At 27.7% G+C, this 20772-nt stretch overlaps 1 protein-coding gene and 1 long non-coding RNA gene across 2 annotated transcripts in view; both read left to right on the top strand.

Annotated features, from left to right (window-relative positions):
- On the top strand, positions 1459-2549 carry LOC109342651. The gene is made up of 2 exons (XR_002107110.1): positions 1459-1534; positions 2243-2549. It is a non-coding gene; the product is annotated as an uncharacterized LOC109342651 (long non-coding RNA).
- The window catches only part of LOC109344422 (6-hydroxynicotinate 3-monooxygenase), a 13645-nt gene continuing 9594 nt past the window's right edge, over positions 16722-20772 (top strand). Inside the window, exon 1 of the mRNA XM_019583220.1 lies at positions 16722-16733. The gene's annotated coding sequence lies outside the window, so the exon portion shown is untranslated. The remainder of the gene's footprint in view (positions 16734-20772) is intronic.

The following is a 20772-nucleotide window of genomic DNA, read 5'->3' as shown; positions in this document are numbered from 1 at the left end:
TGATTCAGTTTTTAGTACAATTCATAAACCGGGTTCAACATAAGGACATGGAATCAGAAGATTTTGTTTCACATTGGAATAACAATGAAGCTATGACTTTTTCATGTTTATATTTCAAACAATTATAAAAATTAGTCTCAACGGTGAAGAAACAATGTATGCTATTATTGGTCAAAAAATAAAATAAAGATACATACATACATTTATACCTTATTCAAGTTTCTCATTAATTAATAATAGAATTTTATTATTTTTTATCTTTGATAAGGCATAAACATTTTTTTTAAATATTTGTATGTATTGCCCCAAGTTTAACGATTTTAAATTATTAATTCCACTTAATAATATGTCAATTAAAAGATGGAATAAAATATTAAATGTTTATTTGACAGCTAAAAATGTAATAACCATTGATGAAGAATGTTAACTTTTGAATAATATAACAAATTAAATATTTTAATTAATCACAGAATGATACATATCAAACTCTACTCTATTATAAATATAAGAGTTTAGTATGAATTGTATAATGAAACAAACATGTATAATATAATATAATATAATATAATATAATATAATATAATATAATAGTAATAAGGGTAAAATAAACTGTATATAAATCATACTACGTAAAGTCAAATAATATATTAACATATTTAGTTGTTAATAATAAATATAATCCTAACAATAATAATATTAATAACAATGTGATGAAGAAACATTCTACTACTATTTCTTTATATCTGAACATTATGATACACCCTTATTATAAATTGACTATATTATAGTATTTATTTAACAATTAAATAAAATTTTAATATTATATTTGTATTCTTTAATAAATAAATCATTTATACTATATATATAAACCCAAAACTTAAAATAACTATATTGCCCTTAACATTATTTAATTTTTACAAAAAAAACTATATAATCCTAAGCAACTACCACCAATATATTAATTAACTACATATCTCACCTTAAATTAAATATTATCATAAACAAAAAAATATATAATATATAAAATTAAATATGTAGTATCACACAATATACGCAAGGACCCATGTGTAATACATTACTTGAATCCACTCATACTCATTATCATCCTTACCCACTTATTTCTATTAGCAGATGAAATAAAGTTTATAGGAAGGAGCTATAAATATGGAAGGGGCTATAATATTAAACGTTTTATAGGAAGGGGCTATAATATTAAACGTTTTATAGGAAGGGGCTATAATATTAAACGTTTTATAGGAAGGGGCTATAATATTAAACGTTTTATAGGAAGGGGCTATAATATTAAACGTTTTATAGGAAGGGGCTATAATATTAAACGTTTTATAGGAAGGGGCTATAATATTAAACGTTTTATAGGAAGGGGCTATAAATGTTAAATAAAACATTTCAATTAGATAAATCAAATATCATTTTGCATGGCTATAAATATGAAGGGGGTTAGATATTGACACAACATAAAAGGTAGAGAACTCCAAGGAGAAAAAAGAGTGAGGCAAATCAAGACAAAATTAAGGTAGTTTAGAGACAAGTTTTTCAGATGTTTTATTATAACATTCTTTAATTTGTTTGATAGTATGACATGATTCATGGATGTGTGTATTCTGTGAGTTTTCTATTAGTGCTTGTTCTTATTATTATTCTATGTGTTGAAATCACTAAATATTTGCTTATGATTTCTTTCATAATTCTTCTATCTCATCATCTTTGTTATGAGTTTTCTTGTTGCTTTAGTATTTTTATGTTATTGACTTAGTTATTGTAGTGAATGAAATATTTTTCGGGTCATTATTCATTTTCAAAACTAATAATAGATAATTAGCATCAGAAAAAAATGTATCATGGTTGTTAATATACTTGGTTGTCACCATTGAGTAATGATATATTCTCCTACAAATTCTTATACCCACAAAAAAATGATATATTTTACTTGTAAATCAATCATTAATAATCAATCACTAGCTTGTATATAAATTATTATTAAACAATCATATGCCAATCAATCATTAATAAACAAAACAAATTATTACTATGTGACAAAAATACAATTAGTAAAACATTGATTAAATATAAATATTCAAAAATTGGTTAAATCAAAATGTAGGATTGATTTTATAAAATAACTAATTTCAAAAAATGTTTGATAAAATGTTAAACAAGATTTGGTAGTTTATTCATTAGTGTTGATTTTGACTAAATATTTTTACCTTTCTTTCAAATCAAGTTAAGCTACAATGGAAGCAACTTCAATGAAGATGATGATGCTATTGTTGGTGTTGTTCGTTGCTATCGTGTTTACTTTGATGGAAAGTGCAAACGCAGAGGGTCCTTGTTGTGATTGTTGTGAACATGCGAGTATTGATTGTTGCACCTGTTGTCTTAAGAGTAAACTCATGAATATGAAACGGTGGTAATATTTTGTAGCTCTTCTTCAAATTTACAATAATTATAAATAGGATTTGAAGAAGAATTATTTAATAACACAAAATAAATTATAATAAAAGAGGAATTGTTTTCCTATTTCTCTGCTAGAATTTTTGTTCACTTTTATTGTGACAGTTTTTTCCATGTGTAATTATCTCATGGAGTTCTAATCCTAAATTTTAAACCTTATATTCAAAATAAGAAACTATGATGGTCAGATAAGATAATATGTTCACATTCACTTGTATATTCAAGTGTTCAGTATTTGCAAAAAGTTTGTTAAGTAATTAAAAAATAACTAAAATTATTATTTTATTTTTGAGATAAGTAATACGAGTCATACAGTCAAACACATTATTAAATCAACGGTGACCATTTTGTATTGATGATTTATTTTCAATTAATTTACCTGAAAAAGTGAGGAAGCAAAATAGTTGCCTTAATTTACAATATTTTCACCTTATGGCTCATATCTTGTTTTTCTTGCAAAAAGTATCACAAAGAATTAAGAAATCTTCACTCTTTGAAGAGATGAAGAGAAAGAATAAGAGAGAAAATAATCTAAATCATGAATCTTGCACTTGAATTTTATTTATGAAATGAATTGCTTTATTGTTACAAAAACAAATCCATTTATCTATAGGATATAAAGGGAAGTTAGGAATAACTAACAACTTGAATTAATAACTAAAAACATAAGAAACATGTGCTAAATAAACAAGGAATTATGAATTGTGCCTCTTGCTTGTATCACAAGCAATTCTGGGATGCACCATAGAACTCCCACTGATCTTGTTGGCCAAGGCTTGGCCTAGTTTGGCATGCTTCTGACCGAAGATCAACCTCCCAATGATTAAGGCAACTGTAAATGAGTTGGTATATGAAGAAGTTTAATCAAACCTTGACTGCATTTTTCTCTCATGATAATAAAATCCAATTCAATGTTTTTTGTCATTTCATGGAAAACAGGTTAGAAGCAATGTATATAGCAGATTGATTATCACAATATAGCAAAGTAGACAAAGAATAAGCATACTTTAAATCTTCAAGCAAGCAGTTAAGCCAAGTTATTTCACACGTAGTTAAGGCCATAGCTCTATATTCAACTTTACAAGAGCTTCTAAAAACAGTCTTTTGATTCTTTGATTTCCAAGATACTAAAGAACTTTCTAGGTATATACAGTATCTAGTTACAGACCTTCTAGTGTCTAGGCATGCTGCCCAATCACTATCACTATAGGCTTTTAGTTGAACCATTGAGTTGGTAGGGAAGAATAGACCAAGAGTAGATGATCCTTTCAAGTCTTAAGATTTTCAAGGCTGCCTTGTGATGCATAGTAGTAGGACAGGCCATGAACTAGGCCAACTGATTAACACAAAAGGTGTATCATGCCTAGTATTAGTCAAATATATTAATTTACCAATAAGTCTTCTATAGGCCGAGCATCATTGTATGGTTCACTACTATCCTGATGAATGTGAGTTTGAGAGATCATAGGAGTAGTGGATGGTTTGTATTTTTATAAATAAATCTATTATCAAATAAAAAATTAAATTAGAGTATATAATTTTATAAGGAAGCTATAGTTTTATCATGTTTTTAATTCAAACAATTCTAGAAATATATTTTCAGCGGTCAATAAATTAAGTATGCTACCATCCATAAAATATAAAATAAAGATAAACATTTATCCCTTATTCAAATTTCTAATTAAACTATTATATCAAGAAAAAACAATATATACTAATAGTATATAAGTTTTATACAGTGTCACTATATTATCTATCATTCATGTTTAATTATCATTGACTTTTCAAAAAAGTAATACGAATGAATGGTGGAAATGTACTGAGTGTATATAAATATTTACACTGAAAGTGATAGATATTACACACTAGAAAGATAAAAAAATATATATGAATTGTTTTTTCTTACCAGATATTGGATTCCCTAAGGTTGATTGAAGTGTGAGTTTTGCTATCCTTTTTCGACGAAGTTTAGATAACCATTTGGATGGATCAAGATGAATCCTCCAAAACATGGATAAGTTCGATCTCCTGGTTTTATCAGAACATCAGACTGACTAGCTGACCTACCCGTGCTGACCTAATCGCTGACAGACTTTTTAGATATATGAGTTTTATACATTATCACTATATCATCCACTATTCGTGTTTAATTATTATTAACTTCTCAAAAAAAGTAATATGAATGAATAAAAGATAATGTAATGATGACATTACATAAATATTATACTCTTATAGAAATATTTTTATTTTTATTTTTGTGGTGTCATTAATATGGTATACACATTTCTTTGGTAAATATTTTTTGGCATGATCTTAATAATATTCCAATTTGGAGATGAAATAAAATATTAAATATTTATTGGATAGATAAATCAAATAGCAACTTGGTATGACTATAAATATAAATATGAGGGATACACATATATTATCCCATAGTTTATATTATTGCATGTGTCATTAATTATGATTGATTAAAAAAATAGTTAATTATTAATTTTTTAATTTAAATATATTTTTTAAACCAATCAATAATTGCATAACTTATAGGACAACATATATAGTAATAAATTTTGACACAGCCCAAAAGGTATAGAACTCCAAGGAAGGGCAGACCAGAGAAAATGAAATAAAATATTAAATTAGAAAATGAAATAAAATATTAATTAGACTTAATAGTATTTCAATTAGAAAATAAAATATTAATTAGACTTAATAATATTAAATTAGAAAATTTTAATTACACTTATAATATTTCAATTAGAAAATGAAATAAAATATTAAAATAATGTTTATTGGATAGATAAATCAAGTAGCATTTTGTATGGGTATAAATATGAACACAAAAGTTAGAGAACTTGAAGGAAGTGCATACACCAAAGGATCAAGAGAAATTAAGGTAACTTAGAGAAGAGTTTTTTATATGTTTACTTTCAACATTCTTTCTTTTGTTTGTAAGTATGACATGATCCATGCATGAGTCTACTATGTGAGTTTTCTAATAGTGCCTGTTCTTATTATTATCCCTGTCATCTTTGTTATGAGTTTTATGGTTATTATTGATTTTCAAAACTAACGATAGATAATTAGCATTATGAAATTATATTATGGTTGTTAATATACGTGATTGTCAGTACTTTATATACTCAAGTGTCATTAACTATTGACTTAATCTAAAATTATTTTATTAGTTTTTTAGTTATCCCATTTGTATTAAAATGTTTCAACTCTATTTATTTAAGTTTTTCTATCATCATTCTTTGTAATGACAATTGATTCAAGGTATATCTATTTAGGAAAAACAATAAATGTTGCTCAAAATAAATTTACTCCAGTATATAAATTGTTTAGTTCATTTAATATTTTTACTAACATTTTCAGCATACGAACTTAATGAAACTGTTCATTGTTTTTCATAGTAATATAATATTTTGCCAACAAATAACATAAATAATATTATTGTTGATGTTGATTTTTTTATTCATTTCCCTATGATAATTGTTTACGAATATTTTATTATTTGATCTGTATATATATATAAAGTGGTTACATTATTAATTCTCAGGTCATATTAAAAAAAACAACGCAATTAATAAAATACTAATAAAGAATATAAATAATAAAAATTGGTTAAATATGAATGTATTATAGAGGTTTATAAAATGACTGATTTCCAAATTTGTTTGATAAAATAGTAACCAAGATTTGGTAGTTTATCCATTACTATTGGTTTTGACTAACATCTTTACTTTTCTTTTTAAATAAAGTTAAGGTATGGAAGCAACTTCAATGAAGATGATGATGATTCTATTGTTGGTGTTGTTCGTTGTTGTTTCTACTTTGATGGAAAGCGCAAACGCAAGGGATGAAGAATGTTGTAAATGTTGTAAAGTGATGAGTGGTTGTTGCTTCTGTTGTCTTAAGAGTAAACTCTTCAATATAAAACAGTATAATATTATATAACTCTACTTCAAATTTACAATAATTAAATTGAGTTTGAATAGAGATTATTATAAACAAAATAAAAGAGAAATTTTACTTCCTATTTCATAGGAAATAGTTATGATCTTTGTTTGTAACCAAATGATAATTCAGACCATTTTGAACTGTATAAGTTCCAGCTCAATACCCAGGTAATGAACCAAGCAGTTTACATAGAATTAAAAAAACACAAAGTAACATTTTTTTTATAAGTAATTTTTTATTAAGAAAATGAAGAATTACAAATAAAGTATACATAACTAGCATACTTATGAGGTTGTTATCTCAGAAGTAGCACCACATATCTAACCCACCCCTCATTACCATAACATGCCAAAACCAACACAACAAGGTAACCCACATAAGCAAATATCAATTACAATAAAAATATAGGCTTATAGTTGGATTATAAATCCATTCAAACCAATACTATTAGCAAGATTATTTCTTCATTGATCCAAGTCCATGACTTGATTTCTTCTTTAGAAGGTATTTCTGTGAGCATAGTGTTATCAACATCATGAATCAAATGAGGTATTTCAGGTAGCATGAAAAATTTCAATCCAATTAAATATAGAGAACAAATGTTTAATTTTTAGAAAATGAAATAAAATGCATTCAAGGGAAATCATGCCTAATGATTTTTGCTTCTAAAGTGTAACTAATAATTGTTTAATTTTTAGAAAACAAAATAAAAGACATTCAAGAGCAATGATGCCTAATACTTCTAGTTTCTAAAGTTAGGCCATATAACAATTGTAACATGATAGTTTTTTATGTATACCAAAAACTATACATGCATAAAATTTAATTGAATAAAAATGTCAAAAATTAAAGAGATATATAAATTAAACATGAATGGATGATAAAGATGTTATACTTTGAAGGTTTGAATATATTATGTGGACAGTGAATATGTGTGCCTAGAATTAGTTCATTATCATAAATAGAGAGTGAAAAGAAAAATATTAAAGATTATTATCACTAATATATGGATGACACACAAATAGATAGTGAAAAATTAAATTTAAGTGAATAAGGAGAAACACATGATAAAAATAAAGACATTATTATTCTATATATTGTTGTTGTTAATGTAACCTCTATTCATCATATTCAACGAGGTGACATTTTTCTTCGACAAATGATGAAACAAAGAACATGGACAACCCATATTTCCTGTTTTGGAAAAGTAACTACATAGGAAAAAATATTTTAACATACATCATGTAGAAAAATAAAGTTTTTGTTATAGAAGACAAAAATAACGATTATGTTATGATATCTTGTTGAGGGACGTGAGTGGAAGTTTGAAGAAGTTGAATTTTTTTTACGTGTGGAATAAAGAATGTGTGAGTTTAATAGTGTACATGCATAAACTGATATAATAAACAAATATATCGATCAACGAAGAAAAATGAAAAGAGTATAAAATCATATATGTGAGTTGGTTCTGTAGTTGAAAATTGTAGATTTGTTTGACAAAAAAATGGAAAAATAAGAAATAGTTATGAGAAGGATGAAGTAAAAACGAAAAGTGCAAAAGATCATATCAATGAGTTGGTTTGACACTTGAAGATAATAGATTTAATGAGCAAAATGAGAAATAATTATGAGAATGATGAAATAAAATGATAGAGCAGAAAATTATACAAATGAGTTGGTTTCACACTTGAAGATGGTAGATTTGTTGAAAAAATGGAAAAAATATGAGAAGTAATGTGTATTTTGAGTGGAGAGAATGTGAAGAATTGGTAGAAGAAGACAAAGATGAAAGAAATGACTTTTTTATGATATTTCCATAATTTTAATTGAATTTGACAAAAGTAACATCTTTTTTATCACAATGTAGAGTGTCTAGTTTAATAATTCCAGTAGCTCGTTGAATTTGAGAAAAAAACATCTTTTTTAAATACTTATCATAAATGTCTCTAATTTAGTAATTTCAACAATAGGAGATTGACTACATAAATTGACTAATTAATATCTAAATTATTGTACTTTTAATAAATAAATAATATTTTAAAAACATGAATGAAATATTAAAGTAATATGAGAGAATCCCAAAGGATAGCTCTTAGTCCACTTATCTCTTCTTTTTTTATCATTTTTAAAAAAAGTTCATTCAAGGATAATTACAAGGTCTGCTGACATTAGATGTATGTTTGAATTTTCTTTCTATATTTGTATTTTTATTTATTTGATTTATTTATTTTATTTATAATTATATAATTTAGGTTTTTAATAAATAGTTATTATTACTATATAATTAAATATTTGGTAATATGTTAATTTTCATTTTTAATAAGGAATTATAATAAATATTTTATTTTCAAATAAAAGAATAGTGAATAATTTATTGAAATTTTTATAAACAAAAATAAATATGTATTTTCTTTAATAAATAATTAATACAAAATAAAACAAATATGAACCTTTTCTGATAATATGTAGACGCTCTATTACTCATGAGGACATGTAGGAGGAAGATATAAACTTGACGTACAGACACATAATAATATTCTTCCATTTATAAATAAATAATCAAATGATTTTGGGTCATAATAATTAGTGATGGTGTCATCTTGTATAGACAAATGGAGTGCTAATAATTTTCTCCTTTCCATAATTGACTGCTGAACATACGTCTCTAATTCAAAGACCAAGGCGTTCCAACAATTGATACAAAGAAGATTCTCAATATTTTGACCATAAGTACTGTATTGGTGTTTCATTGAAAACCAAGTCTAGACAATAATCATAACAATAATATTAATAATATATTACAATAAATTCCTACTATTCCTTTACATCTAAACATTGATACATTTTCATTGTAAATAGGGATACCATTATACTTATTTTATTATAAAACAAAATTATAACATGAGACTTTATATTCTTTAATAAATCAATGTCGTTATAAATACAATTAAATTAGAGTACATAATTATAATTATGCTACTATCTATCAAAAATAAAATTAACATAAATATTTATATTTCATTCAAGTTTCTAATTGAATAAGCATAGAAATATATAATTTCTAATTAAGGTGGACATCATATATTTAATATACTTATATCTACTATTTACTTTGGGTTACAAAATAAATGATCTAATTAATGACAACATAAATGTCTTCCAAAACTGATAATGCATATGGACTTAATGAGTGATACCCAAACGGTTGCCTATAATGGATAATGAGAATCCTATAAGTTAACACATAAGGAACAGTACCAAATCACAAATAATTTTCACCTCTCCCCATCAGAGAGAAAATAAAGGTCCCAAAATGAATTAAGGATTTGGTTGAGCAATATCATCATACCAAAACTCTCCCAAAATGTATATCGAAGGAGTAGATCAGAGAACATGGATTCATGGATTCGGGTATGACTTTGTGTCATTGTTTTAGATTATGTGTAAGAATCATGAGATTCAAGATTCTAGGATTGGTATTTCACCAATTATCATAAAATATCTAAAAATATATTCCTTTTTATTATGGTAGTGTCCTTAATAAGGTTTACACATTTCTTTGGTAAAGATAATTACGCATGATCTTAAATTAAATTAGAAAATAATATTTCTTAAATATTACATCATCAATAATTAACTTATGTAATAAGATATTTAATATTTGTCCAGACCAAATTTTCTTAGAGGAAAATGAGTATTTCCATATCATTGCACCATGTTTAACAATTTTAAATTATTAATTGCAGTACTTAATAATATTTCAATGAGAAGATGAAATAAAATATTACATTTTTATTGGATAATAGATCAAATTATATTTTGTATGGCTATAAATATGAAGGGGCTAGATATTAACACAGCACAAAGGGTAGAGAACTCCAAGGAAGTACATACATCAAAGGGAGGCAGATCAAGAGGAAATAAGGTAGTTTAGAATTTAGATACAACTTTTTTATATATTTTCTTTTAACATTCTTTAGTTTGTTTGTTAGTATGACATGATCCATGGATAAGTGTACTATGTGAGTTTTCTATTAGTGTATGTTCTCATTATTATTCCATGTGTTGAAATCACTAAATATTTGCTTATGATTTCTTTCATAATTTTTCTTTCTCATAATCTTTGTTACGAGTTTTCTGTTTGCTTTAGTAATTCTATGTTATTGACTTAATTATTGTGGTAAATTAAACATTTTTGGGGTTATTATTGATTTTCAATACTAATGATAGATAATTACCTTTAGGAAAAACATATTATGTCCCTATTTTATATACATAAGTGTCACTAACTATTGACTTAATTTAAAATTATTTTATTACTTTTTTATTATCCCTTTTGAATATACTAAAATGTTTCAACTCTATTTATTTAATTTTTTCTAACGTTCTGTGTTATTTGTAATGACAATTGAGTAAAAATATATTTATTTAGTAAACACAATAAATGTTTCCTAAAATAAAGTTAGTGATGTATATATATTTTTTACTTAATTTAATATTTCTACTATCATTTTCAGCATACTATTCATTGTTTTTCATAATAATGTGATAATTGGCCAACTAATAATAACCAGTATTATGAGAATCGGATCGGACCAGACAGTTTGACCGGTCTAATTGCTAATCGGACTTGAACTAAACTCGGTTCAACCATATTAACCCAGGAAGTAAACAAGACGGTTCAATTAAAAAAATGGAACATCACTCAGATATTTTGTTTTACTCTAGTCCAAAATAGATGAAAATATGTCACTTCAATATAATTATACATAATTATTAATTATCTAAAACTTTACATTTATATAAAATTACATATCTATAGATAAAAACTATTATTTTATATATAAAATCATCCAGTCAGACGGTTAAACCTAATACTAGACCTCTTCCGGTTTGACGTCCGATTCGGGTTTCACAACATTGCTAATAACATTATCTGTATTATAGTTAATGTTGATTTTTTTTCATTATCATGTGATTATTGTTGATAAATATTTTATTATTTGATATGTTTATATATAATATGGTTAAATTAATGATTTTTATAAAATAACTGATTTCAAAATTCATTTGATAAAATCTTAACCAAGACCTAGTAGTTTATCTATTACTATTGGATTTGATTAATCATTTTTACCTTTCTTCTAAATTAAGTTAAGCTACAATGGAAGCAGCTTCAATGAAGATGATGATGATGTTATTGTTGGTGTTGTTCGTTGTTGTTTCTACTTCGATGCAAAGCGCAAATGCATATGCTGTTTGTTGTGATTGTTGTAGATTTGGCACTGCTAATTGTTGCTACTGTTGTCTTAAGAGTAAACTTTCACATATAAAAATGTGGTAATATTATTAAGTACTCTTCTTCAAATTTACAATAATTAAATTGTATTTGAAGAAAGATTATTTAATATATAAAAGAAATTATAATAAAAGAGGAATTATACATCCTATTTCTCTGTTAGAATTTTTGTTCACTTTTACCGTGATAACATTTTCCATGAGTAATTGTTTTTAGAAGTCCTAATCGAAAATATTATACCTTATAATCAAAATAAGATAAAGTTTTATAAAGTAGCACCTAATCTTGACTTTCATATGCAAGATAATCTCTTTTCATAAACAAAAATTGTAAAAACGTTTTTATATATTTTTAATGAAAAACTTGAGTAAAATTGAAGCATTTTATGGTAGTCTATGAGTTTTCAACTTAAAAGAAAATATGATGGACATATAATATGTTCATATTCACTTGTATATACAAGTGTTCAACTTGGGAAAAGTTTATTAACTAATTAAGAAAAATAACTTTTTTTGGATGATATTTAAGAAAAATAACTAAAAACCTCTTTTAAATCCCTTATTTTATTTTTTAAATTTGTTATGTGATACTAGAACTCACAATCTCTTTTGCTCCATTCTTTAAATCTTTCATCAGAACTATCAAACCATCTTATAACTCTAAATTAATTTGTTATTTTATTTTTGACATAAGTAATATAAGTTTTGTAGTTAAACACATTACTAAGTCAACGGTGACCATTTTATTATTATTTAGTCAACTTAGTCAAGACTTTTATAGTCAGAAAACAAATGCATGGATAAATAAATAAAATGGAGTTATTTAAAATTCAAGATATATAATAGGATAAAGAACTTATCTATTGAATAATAGATATAATTTAACATTATTTTTGTAACTAATTTATTATAATCAATTACAGTTTTTATAACTAGTGTCAACTACAATCAATTACAGTTTACATACAACAATTCTGTCAATAGAGATAGATTAATGTGATTCAACGTTGGTGGTGAATATTTTGAAAGGGAATCTTAATCCTCCTTGGCAATTAGAAAACAGATTTGATAAATGCGAGCTCTTTTTGGGCCATATGAACTTCAACATCTCTCACATATTTAGAGAAGGAAACATATGCGCTGATAAACTTGTAAATTATGGTATTCGTACTAGATCAAATATTTAATGGAATACTATGTCTGATTTCATTACTAACCAATTCGCAAAAAACTGGCCAGAATTGCCTTCCTCTAAGTTTAGGAACTTGTAATGACCTTTCTATATTCCTATTTCATCTTAATATATAGTGGGTGATTGGCACCTTTGCTTTTAAAAAAACCTACAATCAATTAGCAACTTAATTTCAATCAAATAAAAATAATTGTTATTACATTCTAAAAAATATAGATACACGTGGAGCATCAAATTTGAAGAAACTTTTCTAAAAGCTCTTTGGTTTCAAAGAATTCCCTTGGAGCCCTGTACTTGCATAATTTAACTATGTACATAATTTTTAAAACGAAACTATGGCCTTATCATATTTCTTATTCAACCGATTATAGAAATAATATTTTCACCGGTCAAGAAATTAAGTATGCTATCATGTAAAAAATAAAACAAATTTAAATATTTGTACCTTCACCAAGTTTCTAATTGAAAACTATAGAAATATATTCCTTTTTATATGGTATACACGTTCCTATTTGATACTATTTTCTAAGTCAGTAGTCTTCACCTAATGCAAAAATGTATTCTTCACCTAATACAAAAATTTATTCTTCACCTTAAAAGTATAAATCTCAAATAGGAATATGATAAGAAATTAATTAAAACATAGACAATAAAATCAATCAATATATTAGTTCCCAAATATTCCCATCATGGTTTCAATGGGTTTTAATGTTACCTATAATTTGATAGAGGATTCTTTTACCTTTTCTTCTTTTCTATCATTCTAACATTTAAAACTAAAAAGATTTTCTCTCCACATATTAACTTGAATCAACATCCATCATAATTAGTGTATTTTCTCTTAAATTTTTTTAACAGTTGATACAAAAGTTTCAAGTTTTAAATCTTATCATAAATGGAATTAAGAGATTAATATGAATTATATACAGAAACAAACATATATATTGATAAGGATTAAAATATTAACCGATATACAAATAGTGTTCCACAAAATCAAATAATATCTTAACATATATAATTGTATTACAATAATGATGACTAACATTTTAACACCCGAGTTCTGACATGCAACCTCCCAGACTGATGAATATACTGAGCGTGTCATTCGTTAAGCTTAAATACTCTCTGCATATTTTATTCTCCTCCTCGGGGAGCCTTCCGCGACTCGAACCCATGACCTCAGGGATAAATAATCACTATACTACTGAGTCACTACTATTAAGCTGTCAGAGTGAGATTGCAACTAAGATGTGGTGAATTAATTGACTAGAAATTATGACCACTATATTTGCAAAATGAAGAGTGAAAGTGCAGCAGATAATATTGCAGAAAATAAACAAGAATAAATCAAAGAGGTAAGGAAGAAGAGAGTACACAAGGATTTTATACTGGTTCACCTTCTTGTCCACCGAAGGCTCCCTCCAGTACTCTTGCAGCACAAGAGATTTTCCACTAAATATTATGAGTTGTAATTACAATATCTCACATCAAGATCTCTATGTACCTTACACACTCACTAATACTTATCACCTTGGAAAACACATTTCCAAGTAACTCTATACACTTTCTATTCACACCCCGTGAAAGAAAGTAATTACAATGAATGAAGAATTTGAATGATGGCTTGGATTGCCTTTACAAGTATGAAATTTAATAACATTTGCAATCCAATCAACTCTTTTGTATACATAGTAAATAATGATCTTTAAGTTTTACAAAACTTTAAAACACTTTACTTCAAGCAACTCAGGAAAATAGCTTTGAAAATTTGAGGACTACAATTGACCAGAATAGACATATTAACAGTGGTGATGCATTCCATAATCCATCTTCTCTAACATCGACATTAGCCAAGACGAGACTTCATCGATCAATAAAATTTCAAGAGATTGAATCAAAAGCTGATGACAACACCATCGATAATGTATCAGCCTTTGATAAAAGCAGATTGGGTGTTGCTAGTCACCTTCCCAATAACGTTTTGCGGGGTTGTCCTTTTTAGGGACAAGACAAATGAAAGAAGAGTTAATACCCTTGCCAATTTGTTGTTGGTATGGACGTCACGAACCATTGCGATGATATCATATTTGATCAGGTGCCAAAACATTTTGATAAATTGATAATACTAGAGTTGTCGTTCAACAACATGCATTTTAGGGATTTAATAGCGTTTTCGGGCGCTGTCTATGTGAGCGTAAGAGAATACTGACATAATTTAACAGCATAGATGCGTGCGCTATTTTATGAGTTATATACAACATTGCCTCCTCCAATATGTGTTGTTATATATTTAATACATATATCAACTATGACTACATGAAACGTTGTTATATTAATCACATATAACAACACTGAGTATAATGAGCGATGTTGAAGTTTATACATACCACATGTGAAACCTGTAGCCTCGGATACACCAGCAATGACAAATCGAGGTTCAACAATAATATAAAAATCCGGATTATAGTTTTTTACCATATAAACAATAAACATGCAGCTTCTCGCATTAGTCGCTTTTAAAATCCCATAAAAACACAATAAATAATTAAAAGTGCAATGAATTAATCATCATCATGGTCTTCAATCATAGAAATTGCATGAATAACAGTAACACGGTTGCTCCAATCAATGTGCACGGTTGAATTTCTAAATGAATTGTCTTAATTGATCAATAATTCAGAACCAGAGAAACTGTGGGAGGAATTTCCTCATTCGTTTTTTCCCCATTTAAATGGGATATTCTTGCCTTGAATAGGTCACTTAATTGTAGATGAATTGCCAGATTTTATTATTCCTCCTTTTTAAATTATTAATTACGCTTAATAATATTTCAATTAGAAGATTACATAAAATATTAAATGTTTATTGGATAGATAAGTCAAATAGCATTCTGTATGGCTATAAAAATGAAGGGGCTTGATATTGACAAAACACAAAAGTTAGAGAACTCCAAGGAAGTGCATACATCGGAGAAAAAACAGTGAGGTAGTTCAAGAGAAAATAAGGTAATTTAGAGACAAGTTTTTGATATATTTTCTGTTAACATTCTTTAGTTTGTTTGTTTGTATGACATGATCTATGGTGAGTGTCCTATGTGAGTTTTCTATTAGTGTGTGTTCTCATTATTATTACATGTGTTGAAATTGCAATCACTAAAATGAAACCATGATTTGATAGCTTATCCATTACTATTGGTTTTCACTAAACATCTTTACTTTTTTCTCTAAATTAAGTTAAGTTATGATGGAAGCAACTTCAATGAAGATGATGATGATGATGTTATTGTTGGTGTTATTCATTGTTGCTTCTACTTTGATGGAAATTGCAAACGCGAAGGATGCTGAATGTTGTGAATGTTGTAAAGTGAAGAGTGGTTGTTGCTTCTGTTGTCTTAAGAGTAAACTCTTAAATATGAATAAGTGATAATATTATGTAGCTCTTCTTCAAAGTTACAATAATTAAATTGGGTTTGAAGAAAGATTATTTAATAAATAAAATAAATTATAATAAAAGAGGAATTGTACATCCTATCTCTATATTAGAATTTTAGTGCACTTTGTCATGGCTATTTTTCTTGTGTAATTGTTTTAAGGAGTGCTAATCATAAATTTAAGACCTTATAATCAAAATAATATGCAATTTTGTAAAGTAGTACGTAATCTTGATTTTCATATGCAAGTAAATCTCTTGGCATACAAGGAGCAAGATAATCTCTTTTCGTACACACAAAAAAAGCAACAACCTTTTTATCTATTTCAGGGAAAACAACTTGTGTGAAATCAAAGCATTTTATGGTAGAAAGTAGAAAGTCGGGTCCAATTAATTAACTTGGATACCTCCTAAGTGATAGCGATTTGGATGTTAATACATTTCCAACGTAATAATCAACTCTCTTTAGAATATTTAATAACTTGATTTATAGAGGCTTGATACAAACAATAATTTTAAACAGCTATCTTAGAGAAATTCTTTTAACAAAGAATACTTGTTTGAGCCTGGATAGACATTGTTTACTTGTTTGAGCATAGAGATGTTAGGTTTAAAATAATACTCTTGATTAAGAACCCGAAGTGGTCAGATCTAAGATAATACTTACATGTTTGGAGACACTTTGTTAATTTGTTAAATCCATAATTTCATGGATTATAGTGCATGATATTGATCTTGGTGCTCGTAAGAACTGGTGTAGCTTGGGTATAGGTGTACCAAGATATTCAGTATGAGTCATTTTTCTCTTCAACTTAACCGGCTAAATTGTTCCATATTACACTAATCAAATAATTTAAGGGTATAATAATAGTCCATGCCTTCTACAAAGATATTTACTTGTTTAAAAAAAGGATATATTATCTCATCCACAATATCCTACAAAGATATTTCCTTCTTTAAACAGGTTAAGGGACGTAAGTAATATGTTACTTGGATTGAGTAACAAGTTAAGGGACGTAAGTAACATGTTACTTGGATTGAGTAACAGGTTATTGGTCTGAGTAACAGGTCACACAAACTGCGTAACATCTTACCATGTAGTTTTAACATTGAGTGTCCAATTACTCATTGGGAGTAACTAATTATTCATCTGGGCGGAAACTTTGTGTAATTGGTTACCCAGTAGATTAATGTTTAGTGAAAACTGTTACACTAGATTTTCAAATCTAAACTGGTCAGCTTTCACTAAAACCAAATGGATGTCATACTAAACATCTTCTACCTTCACTTAGGGACATGACTGTTAGTTGGAAGCATATTTAAAGGCCATTTGACACCCATTTTGAAAATAACTTTCACACTAATATTTCATACAACTTTCTGAACACTTTTGGCAAGCAATTTTATGTTAAAATTTCATAAATTTTCTGAGTTGCTCTCAAGTGTTTTATTCTATGTTTCCATACATATTAACACTTTAGAATATTGTGTTATTCATAGTGAAAAACCATAAGAATTTCAAGATTAGAAGTGTCAAATTATTTATGCAATCTACCGATAGTTATATTTTTCATACTTTGTCAAATTGCTCTAAACTTTTCACCATAGGGTGTGTTGGAAAAGGAAAGCTAAGAAAGATACTTAGAAGATATGTTCTTCTAAGGTTGTGAGATTATGGTGAGTGTGTTTTATACTCAGAATCTCAAAGTGAGTTTTGTAATTACAACTCATAAAATCACTAAAATCTTTTCACCATAAAGTTTAAACACACTTCCGAATTTTGATGGAGAGCTTATCAATGTGATCTTGCTTCCAGGAGAAAGAAAGATGCCATCAAGATAAGTTACAAACTCAATTCTCATTGACCCACCAACCAAAATCACTAATACAAGTGTCTTTATTGGAACTGGTGTTATAAAGATGGTGAAAACGATCCATGATAGTGTCGGGATCCATGATAGTGTCGGTGAATTGAAGCAAGTACACGCCAATGTTATCAAGACCCACCTTGGAGGGAGTGAAGAGACGATTGGTTATACCTTGTCTCATCAGACCATTTAAGCCTTCTGCAACAATAAGCAAAAGGAAAGGGGATAAATGACCCCCTGACAAAGACCACATTGAAGGGAGATTTCTTGAGTAGGACTGCAATTGGTCATAATCCATATTCTCTAACATCGACATTAGCCAAGACGAGACTTCATCGATCAATAAAATTCCAAGAGATTGAATCAAAAGCTTTTTCAAAGTCAATCTTCGGGAGGACACAAGATTTGAGGATGACAACACCTTCGATAATGTATCGGCCTTTGATAAAAGCAGATTGGGTGTTGCAAGTCACCTTCCCAATAACTCATCTTAGCCTATTAGATATTCAAGCTAAAACTGCATTAAGAACTTCATAAATAATCAAAACTTAACCAAAAGTAATAACTTGAATGAATTGAATTCAAAAGATAATACAATTAAAGAGAATAAATTACACCATAATCCAAATCAATATGTAGGAGCATGAGCCATCTATCCAAAGATGAGATGTTTTTGGACCCAAATGAGACTACAAAATTATGTTTTTGTATCACATTTGTCATCTTCTTTCTCCTCTTGAATTAAGGAGAAACTATAAAATAAACTTACCTAAACTACTTTGGAGCATAAATTCTCCAAGAAATTACAAAGAAGAAAGTGTAGAAGAAGGGAGGATTTCAAATTTGAGTCTGACCGTGCTAGGTTGGTGTCCAGGTCAGCTATGCGTGGGTTTGGTCCAAGCTAAGCTGCTTAGTGAACATCTTCCTGCTGACTCCATGCTTTCCACATAGGCCAAATTTTGTTGAATCATGCTTTAGGCTAAGCTCATAGCTTGTCACGTCAAGCTTAAGCATGTCATATGTAGATCATTTTGGCTTATTTTGAGCATTTTGCTTGCACTTGATTATTTCTTCCCTTTTTCCACCTAAATCCTACAAAATATAATAAAAATAAATATACAAAGCATATATACAAGATTGTGATATTTTATCGAAAAAGTGTTGAATTAAGTTGGCTTTCTTAATTTTGTCAAGGATAAGTGCCATAAAAAGTTATGAAATTTAGGTATTTTTGGTCCTTATCAGTATTACTCATCTATACCAAAGTTCAAAAACATGGCAACTCCTTCTGTCAAAATTCGGCTAAAGAATTCTATCTGTGTAACATTAGAAAAGTACAATAGCCAACATATCCACACAGAGATCTAGCAATAGCTTTTCACATTATAAAGAAAACCAGATCCTCATATATTAATAATCACTCAAGTCTATAGCAGTAAAGCAAAACCAGAAATTAAAACAGGAGTAACCTTGTTTTACTCGTTTCAGTTTAAGAAATCTCGTCATTTGATCTTGGTATAGATTTGGTATAGTGCTCGAGATTAGCTTTTCTGCTTTTCACTACACCCTGGCTCATCCCACTCCACCTTTTTCTGAGAAAATATTAGCTTTCATGTGTTGACTATTTTGTGCCTTAAGCTTCAATAGGCAAGTAAATGTTAGACTAAACAATACTGCAAATAATCATGAATAACAGAAAAATATCAAACCATCAATGTTTAAACAACATGCTTTTATGAGGGTGACAAAAAACTTAATCCATCTGAATATTTTGCCACTTAGGACTAGGCCACCTTAAAGGATCCAAGTCACATATGCCAACTATAGTTCCCATATATCTGGAGAAATATTATAAAGTTTAACAAAACAATTATCGCATAGCTAACCTTTAACTTATAACTTAAACCTTTTTAAAGGGTAAATGCAAAAGCTTTCTGAAGTTAGATAATCTCCCTTCATTTCTTTTCACCTTTAAGCTAAAGAAAATTTCAGACAAGCTCATCAGGGTTCCACTGATGATATATAAAAATATTAGAAAGGTTTACACCTATGTTTTGATTAATCCGCAATAAAATATAGGCCTAAACTTCATAAGTTCATCTGAAATGCATTTTATTAAGACTGCATCTTTGAATCGAAATAACCATATACAACTAAGACTGCACTGTAGTGAGACATGCATTGTCTAACTTATTCTAGTTCTATATCTTCCAACATGCCATTCAAAAAAGAAACTTCAACACCCATAGTTAATAAAGTTGATTATTTAGAATAATGAAAATTCTGGACAAATACATTTTCACCTGAACAAAGGTGATGGTTGTTGGGTTGTTTGGGTTGTTGTTGAACAACCAAAACCAGAACCGAAATAAACCAGAAGAAGAGAGAAAGAAGAAAGTTCAGAAGATAAGAGAATTAGAGTTAGGAGGAAGAAGAAAAATATCAATGAATATGCATCAATCTTATTCCAAGAGAAAATGGAAACTTTCCTTATATAGCAAACCTGCCATAACTGAATTAACAGAAATTTAAAAAGTTTCCAAATAAGGC

This window comes from Lupinus angustifolius, chromosome LG03, assembly GCF_001865875.1.
Source record: "Lupinus angustifolius cultivar Tanjil chromosome LG03, LupAngTanjil_v1.0, whole genome shotgun sequence".
Taxonomy (NCBI): Eukaryota; Viridiplantae; Streptophyta; class Magnoliopsida; order Fabales; family Fabaceae; genus Lupinus; species Lupinus angustifolius.
This window is presented reverse-complemented; position numbering and strand designations above follow the sequence as displayed.